This window comes from Panthera pardus, unplaced genomic scaffold, assembly GCF_024362965.1.
Source record: "Panthera pardus isolate Hobbes unplaced genomic scaffold, ASM2436296v1 HiC_scaffold_2, whole genome shotgun sequence".
Lineage (NCBI taxonomy): Eukaryota > Metazoa > Chordata > Mammalia > Carnivora > Felidae > Panthera > Panthera pardus.
In genome coordinates, this window is record NW_026526765.1 from 122,606,501 (window position 1) to 122,620,634 (window position 14,134).

Sequence of the window (14,134 nt, forward strand, 5' to 3'; positions counted from 1 at the left end):
AAATTAAGACAAACATCCAATTAACACTTAAACAGCCTTAGGTGGAGAAGCGCACAAGTTGAGGGTAATAGATGTGAAAAGGGAACTCTTAGTTCTACAATTAACAAAGCATGGGACTCCTTTCAGTTTCCCCAATGTTCCATTTTCATGTTTTGGGCATTGATTATCCTGTAATAAATTTCCCCCATTAACTCTCCTACCAATCACTTGGGGGTTGGGTTTCACTTTGGGAATCAGAGGCATTTGTACCATACTCTGAAACCTCTGAAGGCCAAGTGTTGTGGACAATACAACCTCCGCACTTAATGAGACAGACAATCTCACACATAAACATTAAATCTGGTCTAAAGAGACAAGAGGGGCACCTGGCTAGATCAGTCAGTAGAGCCAGCGACTCTTGACCTTGGGGTTGTAAGTTGAAGCCCCACGTAGGGTGTAGCGATTACTTTGAAAAGTAAAATCTTTAAAAAAGAGAGACAGAGAATAAGAAAATGAACTGCAGATGGGTGTTTCCCTTCTCTTTGAGGATTTTTCAATCTGCTAACAATGGCTCGGGTGTAGGCAGGCACCTGGGTGCTTTCCTCCTCACCCGTTATAAATATTTCCTAAGCAGGGGTCGCAGAACCCCATCAGACCAGAGTTCTAGGTGTGGTCACCTCTTTCCCAGGCTGTCGCAACAGCCACCTCAGTGTCTCCCCATCCCAGTGTTCTCCCGACCCCCAATCCAGCCGACGCTTCAATGGCTCCCCCACAGCACACAAACCCTCAGCTGGGCACTCAAAAATATTTCCTAACCGGTCCTAACCTAATCCTCCAAACTTTTTTCCCCCGCAAACAGCCCTAGCACTCGGTCCAGTCACCCAACAGTCGTCGTTCCTTTACCTCTATCGCAAAGCTCATGCTCTCCTTCCGCAGACGTCCCTTTTTCCTCCCTCCCTTCTCCAGAGGTCCTCTTTCCCTCTCTCAGCTTCTTCCAACCCCCAACCGCTGCAGGGAGATTAGTCCCCACCCCTCAGGACTCTGCTCAGATTTCACCTACCCCAACAGGTCCACTGAGATCCCAATTCACTCCCTCCTTTTCTCCGAAGCACTTTCTCTGAATACGCCGGCCTCTGCTCCCACTTGTGGGGCTCCCAAGCGGCCTCCCGGCACCAGCCCCCGCTCCCCCCCCCTCCCCCCCGCCAGCTCCTCAGAAATCGCTGCCCAAGGAGAAGAGTTGCACAAGCCTCTCAGAGAAGTCCCCCGGGACGGGGTGTGGCGAGACCCGCTCCGAGCAGGCCAACTCCGGGCACCGGGAGGCCGCTTGAAATGCTGAGCCCCTTTAGTTCATGGCCCAGAAGACGGGCGGGCGGCGCAGGATCTCCACCCTCCCGGCCTCCGCCAGCGGCTCGCGACCGACAACCGGATGAACAGCCGTGGGGCTCCCGGGTGGGCTTTGGGCCGGCTCCCAGCCCCTCCCCGGACGCTGCGCACACCCCACCCTGAGTCAGTCCACCTCGCCCGGGTGCCCGCCGCTCTCGGGGCGCTCTTTGGGGAGCTCGGGGGTGCGCCAAACCCCCGAAGGGCCCCGCCCTCACCTCACCCGCTCCCTAGTCCCAGCCTGGTCGGGCCCGCGGCCCGCGCCTCACCTCTTCTCTTCTCCAACCGGTAGGGCACTGGTTTGTTCCGACCTGATCCGACCAGATGAGACCGCACCAGATACACTGCACCTGCCACCCAGCTAGAGAGGAGCAGCGGCGCGCCTGACGTCACGGCCGCCCCGAGCGCCGCAAGCTCAGAGTCACCTGATCACCCTGGCAACGCGCGCGGGGAGGGGCGGGGCGAGGCGAGGGGCGGTGTCACAGCACGAGCCCCGCCCCCAGCCGCCTGGCCTCCGGGCGCCTACAGAGCGCTGCGGGTCGGTAGGTGCAGTGGGGACTGGAGACGCCAGCCTGGCCTCCCTGCCCCCGCCTACGCTCCCAGATGATATCTTCTCGCCGCCAGTGCAGATGCCTGGAAGGCAGGCCTTGGGTCCCTGTTGTATCCTGCTCTGGCAGGGTTCGTTGTAGGCCGCTCCTCCTGGTGTCTGCTGGGTCTAGCTACTTCGGGGGATTATTTCCTGAGCTGTACGGGAGAGGACCGGGGCTAAGGCTAACTGGATTGCTCTCCGGCAACTTTTCCCCATAAACTTTACAGCAAGTAGTGCAGCCTTTGATACGGAATGTCGGAATGTCGTTAAGACCTCATTCATTCAGGCTCAGACTTCCTGTCTTAAGTCCTTCCTCTCTTCCAACGGAAAGAGAAAATCACCAAAACACTCCCTGAGCAAAGTCGAGGAGAAACCTACGAGTCCAACTTGCATAGATTTTTTTGTTAGTCATTTCAGAAATTGATTTTCCTCCAGTGCCCTTCTCTTGCTTGCTATAACCATAGGCCTACACCTCTACTGGCTTAGACCATCAGCTTCAAAATGAAAATTTCACATCCTGTGGAGGTCCCAGTTTGAGAACCCCTGCTTATCTCACCACTTGACTTCTTGCTGATTGAGTTTCAATTAAGTTGTAGGATCATTCCCTGCACTGCTATGGACATTTCATATACATTGTCCTTCCCTCTCAGACTATGGGATTTTAGACCTGTAAAAACAAAAACCATAGCCCCTAAACGGTGTCACTTTGGCCAAGTCACAAAACGGAGGATTAAGAACGTAGCCTAACTACAGTTTCAACCTCTGCCATAAACATGGGAATTTTCTGATCAGCACCAATGAGGCAATCTGTAACCTGGTGCTCTCCATCCTTTAAAGGAAAATCAGGTAATCTGCCTTATACTAAGTCCTCTACTCCACCCTTCTAAAGGAAGGTGACCTGGTGTGAAAGAATCCTGTCCTTCCTTTTGCTAATAACTTCCTGCCCCAACCACCTTTTTATAAAACCTTCCATTTTATAGAACAGAACTCCTCTCTGTTTGGTACATGGGATGCTACCCGATTTTGGAATCATGTAATAAAGCCAGTTAGACCTTTAAATTTCCTCACTTGAAGGGTACCCGAGTGGCTCAGTCAGTTGAGCATCCGACTTTGGCTCAGGTCATGACCTCATGGCTCCTGAGTTCCAGCCCCAAATTGGGGTCAGTGCTGACAGCTGAGAGCCTGGAGCCTGCTTCAGATTCTGTGTGTGTCTCTCTCTGCCCCTCCTCTGCTCACTCTGTCTCTCTCTCTCTCAAAAATAAATAAAAACATTTTAAAAAGTGAAATTTCCTCAGTTGAGTTTTATTTAACAGACAAAAAAAAGTTATTTTATCATCAGTTTATAGTGAGCACCTTTTGGCAAATGCCCAGCTGACTAAGGCATTGAAGATCAGGAGTTTATGGGTAATGTGTCTCATATTAAAATACCACCTGTACTGTTTATGATTTACTTGATAGTTGTGTTTAAGCGATACTTTTTTTACTTTGATACACTTATTTTTATTTTTGAAGTTTATTTATTTTGGAGAGAGAGAGCAAGAGTACACCAGTGGGGAGGGGCAGAGAGAGAGGGGGACAGAGAGAATCCCAAGCAGGCTCCACACTGTCAGCGCAGAGCCTGATACAGGGCTTGAACTCACGAACCTCAAGATCATGACCTGAGCCAAGATCAAAAGTAGGACGCTTAACCTACTGAGCCACTCAGGCGCCACCCCCCCCCCCATACATTTATTTTTCAGAGGAACACATATAAATGGGGGGAAAGACAGTTGTGAAAGGTAGAAAAAAAAATCATAGCTTCAGACAGAAAGAGTTGTACTAATAGAGGAGATTGAAAACATCAGCCCAGGTTCCAAGGGGCAGAGATCAGTGGGCAGGAAGATACTGGGAGCAGGGCAGGGGCAACCAGACCTGGGGTGTATGCAGAGCTGAGGAAGGGAACTCCAACTGGACATCAGGTAGGGCAGGGATAGAGTTGGGCCAGAATGAAGTTTGAAGGATGTGGTGGAAGGAAACATGCTGGGAACTGAGACAAAGAAGGACTTGGAGAGGAAGGAGAAGCAGCAGTGGTTTGGGAAAGGGTTGCTGAAAGAGAGGGCAAGATAAAGAGAGATCCAAGAAGGGGTGTGAACAGCATTTTGAGAAGGAATGCTGAGTGATTCCAGTGTCTTTCCAAGGTTGGTAGGGGAACAAAGCATTGTCTGTTGGCCTCTGAGGAATGAAGATCATTCAGGCACACCCCGAAATCATATTTGGACCATCAGGGGGCAAGATCTACCCTTCAGAGAACACTGATGCTGAGGGAAGACCAGAGACCGCATGTCCATAACTACACTCTGACAGTAAGACTTTTTTGGCTGGAAAATTTTCCAGGCCCTTAGGGGGCAAGCATATGCCTCTGAAATTCTAATGAGGGCAGGGCAAAGTGAAGACGGGAGTATAAGGCAGGGATAACTGCCTTAAAAGGGAAGAAAGTTTCTCATGCCAGCTGGGACGCGTGGGGGTTATGCTGGGGAGGAAGAGATGATGAGACAGGTTTCAGTAAGGCCTCTCCCATTTTACTGGGTTGGTTGGGAGTGAGAGGGCCTGACTATCAAAAGAAAAACAGAACATTCCCCACCCCCACCCCCACCTCCACGGTGAAGGAGTGCTCTCATGTGAGTCCAAACCCCAAGAGTGTTGCTGGAAGCATCCAAGGACCAGAGAGACGTGGCCAGGGAGCACATCCTATGTGGCGCTTTTCTAGAATTTGACCTCAAGTCCCAGGACTCAGCAGTGGGGCCAGTGGTAGAAGTTGCTGGAATTTCACCAAGTTTCTTTACAACAGCAGTGAGCCTCCTTCCATCCCTAGAGATAAAGAAAAATGTCTGTGTAGAAGGCCCTGACAAAGCATATTTTCTGTAAAAGTTCATTAGCCACAGAAACTACAATGGCTTTTCCACATTTGTGAATTCAGGAGAACCATCTTCTAAGGATGGCAGAGGCAGGCATGATGCAGTGGTTGGGAGCCTGTGCTCTGAGATTTATCCATTTTGTGAACTTGGGCAAGTTACCCATTTTCTCTGAGCCTCAATCTAATCTGTAAAAGGGAGCTAATAACACCTACCTCATAAGAATATCATAAACTTTACGTGAATTCTTGATCAAAAGAAGAATCCAGATTCAAGATTTTTCACAAGGTCATTTTATTTCACTTTTTTTTTTCCTTTTTTAAGTAGGCTCTACTCCCAGTGTGTGGCTTGAGCTCACAACCCTGAGATCAAGAGTCACACGCTCTATCAACTGGGCCAGCCAGGTGCCCCTTCACAAGGCCATTTTAAAAACCATCACATTTCCCTGAATCCCATTTGTTCACTCAACAATTGGATGAAAAAATATTTCTTTAGATGCCTAATGTGTACTCAACGCTGTGATAGATACAAAAGGAAAGGTGTTCCCTCACCTTGTCCTCCAGGCATCTGCCTCCTGATAGGACAGCAAGATCGCATGAGACCTGGAGGAACCCCGTGAAGTTGAATGCTCAACTAGGTGGTCATGCCCTTCTGTGCCCGCAGCATTCAAGGAGAGGGAGGCCATGCCAGCTACATTGGCTAAGCTGGGATACACGAAAGGGAGGGTGTGGAGCAGAGCCTTGAAAGGCAGGATTTGGAGAAGGGGGAGAAAAGAGAGCATTCTTAATCTTGGTCCTGTCATCCAGATGACATGAGCGCCTGGGACAGGGGCTCAGTAAATATTTGCTGAATGAGTGAATGAGTGAATGCATGAATGGCTAAACAACTAAGCAAAGACAACAAAATCACAGAACAGTGGGCACAACTGTAAGACCAGCCTAAGTGGACCAAGGAAATGGTAGAGTTGTGAGAAGTAAGGATTGTGGAAGAGCCTTGGAGATAGCAGAATCTTCTGGTAGGAACATGGGCTTTGGAGCTGGAGTGACAGGTTGCATTTGGACTCCATCACTTACTGTTCATGTGACTTAAGCAAGTTACTCAACCTCTCTGTGTATCAGTTTCCTCATCTGGGAAAAAATAGGGATAACATTAATAACCATAGCATCATTTTGAGAATTAAATGAGATAATGCATGTGAAACCGTAGCACAGTGCCCAGCATGCAGTAAATGCTCCAAGTGGTTAGCTTTTATTCTTGGTATTAGCTTTATCCGAGGCCAAGAAGAAGAGTATACATTCAAAATGAAAACTACAGGGAGCCACTGGAGCTCCTTGAAGCAGGAAATGGGGATGGGATGCAGTCTTTTGTAAAGAATCATTGGGCAGCAGAATTCAGGCTGGTCAGAAGGTAAAGGGCAACCACGGCAAAGATGCAGCCGCAAAGCGTAAAGAAGAGCTGACCGAGGACTGGAAACAAGGCTTCCTCAAAAAGAGAAAGCCTGCCGCCAATAGCTCATGGATTTGTGGAAGTTGGAGCCTGGCATGCAGAAGCGCTCAGTAACTCTATGAAACGAACTTCTCTACATGCTGTGCAAGCTGAATGACATCTTTCTAGAGCTCACAGGCTTAATGGCAAATGCTAGTGGGATTCCTCTACGTCAAGAACAAAGAGGTTTTTTTTTTAACGTTCATTTATGTTTTCAGAGGGACAGAGAGAGTGTGAGTGGGGGAGGGGCAGAGAGAGAGGGAGAGAGAGCATCCTAAGGAATGCTCATAAACTGTGAGATAATGACCTGAGCCTGCGATCATGACCTGAGCCGAAAGCAAGAGTTGGATGCTTACCCGACTGAGCCACCCAGGCGCCCCAAGTTCAAAGAGTTTTAAAACACTGGAAAAGTCCACTAAGACCTGGCCTCTGGTTTGTTTCAATGTCTTCCCATTATGAGAGCAGACAAATGAACACATGTGAAAGGAAAGCCAGTGAATGTGGCCAGCACAAGCACAAAATCCAGCACAAGATGACCAGATTCTTGTGTGTGTGTGTGTGTGTGTGTGTCAGGGTATTAAAGAAATGAGAAAAAAATTATGCTTCTTCTACTGTTTCTTAGCTCACTGCTCTGCCAGAGTCTAATGGAATTTGAGGTCCACGTCAAGGAAAAAGAGGCAAACTCATCAGTTTGCTTCTGGCCATGGATCATGGTTTTTGGTTTTTATCTGAGCAATGGGTCTCACACTTTTGTGTCTCCTTTTCTGACCTACATTTTCAAATTCTAATTTGTTATTCAGGAATATCTCCATTGCAATTGACTAAAATGCTATTCAAATTGTTTTAAGAAAGAAGGAGAGGGAGGGTGCCTAGGTGGCTCAATTGTTAAAGCATCTGACTCAGATTCGGCTCAGGTCATGATTTCACTGTTCATGAGTTTCAGTCACACTTCCGGTGAGCTCAAGCCCCTCTTCAGGTAAACACGAGCCCCGCTTCTTCTCTATATATCTTTTTCCCTCTCTCTCTCTCTCTCTCTCTGCCCCTCACTCACTTGCACCTTCTCTCTCTCTCAAAAAAAAAAAAAAAAAAAAAGGAGAGAGATTTTATTTATCGGCTCATGAAACCAAAAATCCAGAGGTGAATCTGAGCTTCAGGTAAAGCTGGATCCAGGCATTCAAACACTGTCACCACTGTCCCAAGGAATCTCCTCTCTTGCTCTGTCTCTCTACATTCTCCAGCAGTGCCTCTGGCAGGGTCAGAATTATATTCTCACAGCAAAAAGTCCCAGCAAGCAAAAAGGATTACCTTTCCCAATAGTCTTTTTTTTTAATTTTTAAAAAAAGTTTATTTATTTATTTTGAGAGAGAGAGAGAGAGAGCAGGGGAGGGGCAGAGAGCAAAGGAGAGAGAGAATCCCAAGCAGACTCTGTGCTATCAGCACATAGCTGGATGTGGGGCTCAATCTCACGAACTGTGAAATCATGACCTAAGTCGAAACAAAGAGTCAGACTCTTAACCAACTAAGCCACCCAGGTGCCCCTCTTTCCCAATAGTCTTAAGAAAAGCTCCAGTTTGGAGTTTTTGGGGTTTTTTTAATGTTTTTTTATTTATCTTGAGAGTGTGTGTGCACACAGGGGAGGGCCAGAGCGGGGGGGGGGGGGGGGGGAGAGGGAGAGAGAGAGAGAGAGAGAGAGAGAGAGAGAGAGAGAGTCCTAAGCAGGCTCCATGCTCAGCACAGAGCCTCATGCTCAATCCCACTACCATGAGATCATGACCTGAGCTGAAATCAAGAGTCAGAGGCTTAACCGACTGCAACCCCCCAGGTGTGCCCTGCCCCCTCCCCCTCCACCCCTCCCTCCCCCACACACATTGGAGTCTTAGTGTTTGCACTGGCTTTGGGTAACTTGCTTTTTTCTGAACGTGTGGCTGGAGCCAAGAGATTGATACCTTGGCTACTTCCATGCTCTCCTCTGGAGCTGGGGGTGGCGTTAGCCACCACCCAATTCCACAGTTGAAAGTGTGCAAACAATGGCTTCCCTAGGAAAATTGAAGTTTAGTTACCAAAACTAGGAAGCATGGATGCCAAGCAGACAAAAAACACAGCTGACCCCTACAGGCCACAAATACCCAAGCCACAAGCTTATGAAAGGCTCCTGTAGACAAAAGAAATACAACAGTCCAATAAGCTAACATTGAATCCAGTTGGTAGTCAACTCATCTTCTGTATTTCCGGGAAGGTTGCATCCAATGGGGAGCAAATTCCAGCACTCAGAGGTTTTAGCCTTGTTGAGACACGGCATAGAACCTGCCATTGGTTTTAGCTAAGTGCACTCTCCTCTCTGAAGTATTGTTTCTGAGGAAAGTGCTCCAGGGAGCACTTAATGCTTTAAATGTTGGTACAGTACCTCAAGTTCTCAAGAAGCATCACATAAATGTGTGCATTTTTAATTGTGACTTTTTGGAGCACTGATTCCTCAAGTGACCTGGTATCGGACAATGATCTTGGGATCCCAGTCCTGGAGGAAAACACATTTTTCTCCTAGATGGTGACTCAGGGGATTACTGCAATAAAGTTCCCATCAATGGCTCTGAAGAAAAGCCCTGAAATATGCCAACCTTTGTGTCCATTTGCATTTATACATATAAAATGGACTGCTAATAATAATTTAGGTCATGACATATGAAGCATGAAAACTCAGGGCAACATAAACCCACATATTCATTTAGTGCATTTGCTAAGTGTCTACCATGTGCCGGGGACTATCCTAAGCTCTGGGGATGCAGGAATAAACAAAACAAATTTAGAGAATGCTTGCATATATGAAGCTCGCGTTTGTAATAGGTGTGTCCATTTGTATACATCTTCCAGTGGCCTCTGTTATTGACAGGAAATAGACGCCAACAAACAAACCTGGCAAAGTCTCAGTGAGTACCTCCTCTAGCCTAGACTTTCTGTCTCTGCTCTTCATACCTTAAATGCATTACTCTCTTCTTCCTAGGGATTAAAAACAGGCATCAGAGAGATGCAGACACCTACTCAAGGGGCCATGGAAAGTAAGTGGTAGGGTCAAGACTGAAACTCGTATCTCCATATTTGCCTTTTAACCACTACCCTCTCTTAGGGTGTGGATGGGGGGGATGATGGAGAGTGGTGGGGACTATGGCAAACTGGAGAACAACCTCTGTGCAAAGGGAGCCACTATTATGCAGCTCCAGCCACGTGTCACAGGGAAATGTGGCCCACCATAGCTAGGTTTTCTGATTTTTCAAGAGGAGCCAGCAAACAGGATTTTGATGTGAAAACTAATTTTTAAAATACTGTGAAAACCAGAAACAATCTGTCTGGGTGTAATTCAGGCCCTGGGTCTGTCCCTCCACTAGAGGTCACACTGTGTCCAGGAGGGTCTCTGGGGAGGTAAGAGTCCAGATAGCAGCTCCGAAACTAAATGTGGGCAGAAAGCTGCAAAAACAGCTGTGATCCTTGCACAAAGTATTTCTCAGGTTGATTTTAGAAGACTAAGGTAGAAAAACGGCGCCTTGTTTACTAAAAAAAACAAAGTCCTTAATGAAAGGTAAGAGTGAGGAAGCAGCTGGAACATTCCAACCTCCCCCCTCCCCCACCATGTGGAGGAGGTTGGCATAGAACCATCCTGTGGTGGGTTGACAGGCCACGCTTATCTGAAAGGGAAAATTTAACTTCAGGGCGGGCTTTGTGTTACATCTGAGGTCCTAATAATGATCATTATGCTGTCAGCACACAAGACATGGTTCAAAATAATTCTCCTCCTAAAAGTCACATTCTACTCGCTTCCTGGCCCTTCCTCGCCTCCTCCACCCTGTGGCCTCCCACGCTCAGCAAGCCTTTCCTCTTGTCCACCCCATTTGCCAAGGGTTGACAGGCAGGGGACACTGGGAGTTCTCATCACCGGGTGGTCTGGGGCTACAACAGAGTTGGTGGCAGCTTCTCTTCCTGTCCTGGCTTTCAGGGGGGCGGGAGGGAGCACAGAAGAGCTTCAAACGTTTAAAAAATATTTGCACCATCCATAGAATGAAATTCTCTAAGACAATAGTTTTACTTAAAAAGTGTAAAGGAATTCCCATCCTCCAGATCTTAACAAGATCAGAAAACCTCTGTTTACTACAAGAATTGTTTCAGAGAGGGAGTGAAATCTGGCACATGAAAAATCCCATTTCTGCCCGCTCTCAAGATAGTAACTTTGCAGCCATATGCCATGAGTATTTCATCATAGCCAAACAGTACTGTGGTGCACTGGGGACAGATTTGCTGCTGCCGCCTCCTTCTGTTGCTGGAAGCATGTGGCACTGCCGTGAGAACCTTAGAAGATCAGGCAAGTGCTCCTGGCTGGGACCTCATACCTCCGTCTGTACCATGAGGCTTTCAATCCCAGCTCCTCTGGGCCCTGGGAGCCTTTTAAAGTAAAGGCCTAGATACTTTCTGAACAGGATGAGACAGAGAAAACTTGTACTCTGCCTTGCTCCCTTGCTTGGAAGATCATTTAAGATTAAGGAATGAAGTGACCTGGGGCGCCTGCGTGGCTCGGTCGGTTAAGTGTCCAACTTTAGCTCAGGTCATGATCTCCTGGTTTGTGGGTTTGAGCCCCGTGTGGGGCCCTGTGCTGACAGCTCAGAGCCTGGAGCCTGTTTCAGATTCTTTGTCTCCCCCTGCCCCCCTCTGCCGCTCCCATGCTCACATTCTGTGTCTCTCTCTCTCTCAAAAATAAATATATGTTAAAATTTTTTTTTTTAAAAATTAAAGGAAATGAAGTGACTTTTCCCACTTGTGGAGGCGAGGGCAATGCTATGATTAGGAGGGTCCAGAGACCTGTCTTCCAGCCCTGGTTCATCAGCATCCTGGCCTTGGGACCCAGAACAATTTACTAAACCTTTTCAGGTCTCAGTTTTCTCATCTGTAAAATGGAAATAATAACAGGACTGAGCACATCAAGCTGTAGTGAAGGTTGGTGGGTGCACACAGTAAAAGCTGCTCTCTTTGCACAGAACTCACACAGACTTCACCATGGACTCCATGAATCCCTGTCATGCCCTGCCATCCACAACCTAGGAGAGGGTACATACGCACACATAGGCTCAGTCTTGGCCTGACCGCTAGTTTCTGAGGCATCTTGGACACATAATCAGGAGTTACACATGATGACCAGGGCCACTTTATTGTAATTCTTTAGTTGCAGCAACGAAGATAACAAGCTACCTTTGATCCCATTACATCCAGAGCCTTCTTTTAGATGTCACCTTTGCCTGAATTTCTGAACTGCTTTGGCCAAAGTCCAGATGAGAATGTGCTTGTCCTGCCTCCTGCCCCAGGCACCTGGAGAGGCCAAAATGGCAGCTCTGTAGGTATGAAGTCTACCAGCATCAGACTGGGTGTGGCACTTGGCACTTTGTACACATACACATTCCTGGGCTCCATTCTAGACCCACTGCTTCTGACTCACTGGGGCCAGGGCCTAGGCATCTTCAAGTAACAAGCCCTCCGAGGGAGCAGGCACACATCAAAGTTAGCATTTAGGACCCTCTGGCGCCTCAAACTGCAGATCTTTTCCTCAACCTGTTTCTCCTGATCTGTCCTACTTAACCAGATCATCGCCCCCCCAGGGAACCCAGTCCTCGAAGCCAGAAACCAGGAAGTCTCCCAGCTTCAGGACAGGCCCAGTCACCTCGTAGCGGAGTGTGGCCCTTCGCCTTTTACCACCTGCTCCTGTTCAGGCCTTCCCTTGATCTCACTCCAGAAACAGTGGTCTTGCTTTCCAAGCCTGCCCATTCTGGACGTCTTGATCTGATATGTAAACCTGGGGGTGCCTGGGTGGCTCAGACCCTTGATCTCAGCTGAGGCCATGTCATGATCTCACAGTTTGTGGGTTCAAACCCTGTATTGGGCTTTGCACTGATGTGCGGAGCCTGCTTAGGATTCTCTCTCTCTCCCTTTCTCTCTACCCCCACTCAACTTTAAAAAACGTTTCATAAACTCTTAAAGAAATGTAAACCTGGCCCTAATACTCCCTTACTTAAAATTCTTTAGGGGTTTTCCATCCTCTGCAGGACTCAAAAGCCCCTCTCCCTACAACCTCAGATCTCCTGCCACTTCTATTCCTACAGGGAAAACTCCAACTAAACTTACATTATGCTCAGGTCTTGAATGTTCCATGGGGCTGTCCACCTCTGGATTTCTATGCACATAGTTCCCTCCCCTGCAATATCCTTTCCCCTCTGCTACTCTTCTTTAAACCTCAACTGAAATGTCACCTCCTCTGGGACGCCTTCCCAGATGTTCCCAGGTTCCCAGTTCTGACTACTCCCTCCTTTATTTCTGTACACACCCCAAATATATCACCCATAACCCTGTATTGCTTTTATTTGCTTCTGTGTTTCTGCCCCACTAGACCATGTGCATTTTATCCATTTCAAATTCCAAACCTTTATCAGGGCTGATAAAGTCCTTCAGGATCAGGCTCCTGCCCACCTCTCCACCCAGTCTCCTTGCACTCTGCCCCACCCACTTCACCCAGTCACACTGGCCTGGGGACTGTGGCCAAGAGCACCAAACTCCTTCCTGATTCTGGGTCTTTATTCCTGAGGTGACCTTTTCCTCGAGTGCCCTCCCCTAGATCTTTCCCTGGGTGTCTCCATCTTAACATTGAGATCTCTGCTCTAGTATCACCTCCTGAAGAGAACTTCCTTGCCCAGCCATCAGAAGTAGTCTTTCTTCCCCATTTTCCTCTCTTATAATACCATAATATCTTCCCTCTGGAACACTTATCACAAGCTATCACTACTTCTTGTTTAAAATCAGCCTTATTGGGGCGTCTGGGGGGCTCAGTCGGTTAAGCGTCCGACTTCCACTCAGGTCACGATCTCGCGGTCCGTGAGTTCGAGCCCCACATCGGGCTCTGGGCTGATGGCTCGGAGCCTGGAGCCTGTTTCCGATTCTGTGTCTCCCTCTCTCTCTGCCCCTCCCCCGTTCATGCTCTGTCTCTCTCTGTCTCAAAAATACATAAAACGTTAAAAAAAATAAAAATAAAATCAGCCTTATTGAGGTATAACTTGCATAAACAAAAGGCATCTGTTTAAGTTCACAGTTAGAGGAGTTATGACCCATATCCATATATCCACCACTCTACTTAAGATACAGAGTATTTCCATAACTTGTACAATTTTCCTGATCCCTCTTTCCAGTCAGTATTCTGTACCCACTTATGGCCAGCCCCAGACAACCACTGCTCTACTTCCTGTTCCCATAGCTCCATTTTGCTTGTTCTAGAACTTCATTTAAATGTAATCACAGGGGCGCCTGGGTGGCTCAGTCGGTTGAGCGTCTGACTTCGGCTCGGGTCATGATCTCGTGGTCCGTGAGTTCGAGCCCCGCATCGGGCTCTGGGCTGACAGCTCGGAGCCTGGAGCCTGTTTCGGATTCTGTGTCTCCCTCTCTCTCTGCCCCTCCCCCGTTCATGCTCTGTCTCTCTCTGTCTCAAAAATAAATAAAAACATTAAAAAAATTAAAAAAAAATGTAATCACAAGGTTGTACTCTTCTGTCTGGCTTCTTTCAGTCAGCATAATGTTTTGGAGGTTTAGTCATGTTGTAGCACTTACCAGTATTTGTGTCTTTATTCCTGAGTATGAATATTCCACAATATATCTATTGGCCTGTTGATGGACACCCGGGCCATTTCCAGTTTGGGGCTATTATGAATAAAGCTATTTTGACAATTTGCATGCAAGTCTTTGTGTAGACATCCATTTTTATTACCTTCGGGTAAATAACTACATTGGATAT

General features: G+C 47.8%; 1 protein-coding gene across 4 annotated transcripts in view; it reads right to left on the reverse strand.

Annotated features, from left to right (window-relative positions):
• The window catches only part of CYSTM1 (cysteine rich transmembrane module containing 1), a 76,627-nt gene that overhangs the window by 57,792 nt on the left and 4,701 nt on the right, over positions 1 to 14,134 (reverse strand). Inside the window, exon 1 of one of the 4 annotated variants that reach the window (XM_053907427.1) lies at positions 1,578 to 1,810. The exons of 2 other annotated variants lie outside the window; for them this stretch is intronic. The gene's annotated coding sequence lies outside the window, so the exon portion shown is untranslated. Of the gene's footprint in view, positions 1 to 1,577; positions 1,811 to 14,134 lie in introns of those variants that run through there. One more of the 4 variants, XM_053907426.1, reaches the window with a different exon arrangement.